The sequence below is a fragment of the Limulus polyphemus genome, unplaced genomic scaffold, assembly GCF_000517525.1.
Source record: "Limulus polyphemus unplaced genomic scaffold, Limulus_polyphemus-2.1.2 Scaffold201623, whole genome shotgun sequence".
In the NCBI taxonomy this organism is placed as follows: domain Eukaryota; kingdom Metazoa; phylum Arthropoda; class Merostomata; order Xiphosura; family Limulidae; genus Limulus; species Limulus polyphemus.
In genome coordinates, this window is record NW_013867219.1 from 1 (window position 1) to 587 (window position 587).

General features: G+C 33.7%; 1 non-coding gene across 1 annotated transcript; it reads left to right on the forward strand.

Moving 5' to 3' along the window:
- The first annotated feature begins 205 nt into the window (after nt 1-205).
- Trnar-ucu lies at nt 206-278 on the forward strand. Its single transcript has one exon. It is a non-coding gene; the product is annotated as a tRNA-Arg (tRNA).
- Nucleotides 279-587: the final 309 nt, after the last annotated feature.

The window sequence follows — 587 nt, forward strand, 5'->3', positions numbered from 1 at the left end:
GAAAAATATTGTTTGTAGCTGTTTTAAAAGCAGAAAAATGATGTGCCAAAAACGAATGTCATAAAATAGAGTTATTATTAATAAACTGTCGACTTTCTATTAGTTCTTTATATTAACTTGTCGAACGTGAATAAATTTCAGATCCTCATTTAGTTTCTTATATAGAATTATGGAATATTAACAAAGTCCTGATAGTGTGTTAAAAGTCCCTGTAGCGCAGTGGATAGCGCGTTGGACTTCTAATCCAAAGGTCCCGGGTTCGACCCCCGACAGGGACGATCGACGGCATTATTTTTGAGGATCAGACTACACCGAGAGGATCAGTTCCATTGTAACATTTTCCTTACACTTAATGGATTGAAACAATTACTCATCTTTTACATTTCCCACCAAAATCAGTTGTAATGGTTTGTCAAATACCATACGTGAATATCCCCAACATCCTTTCCTTCACTAATGAAGTTTAAACAATATTCTTCATCATGAATGGTTACTGTATGGTTGTACAAATTTATCACATAAACTTATATCGAAAAAAATTAGAAGTTTAAAGAATGGTAATGCTCATGGGCCAGATAATATTTCTT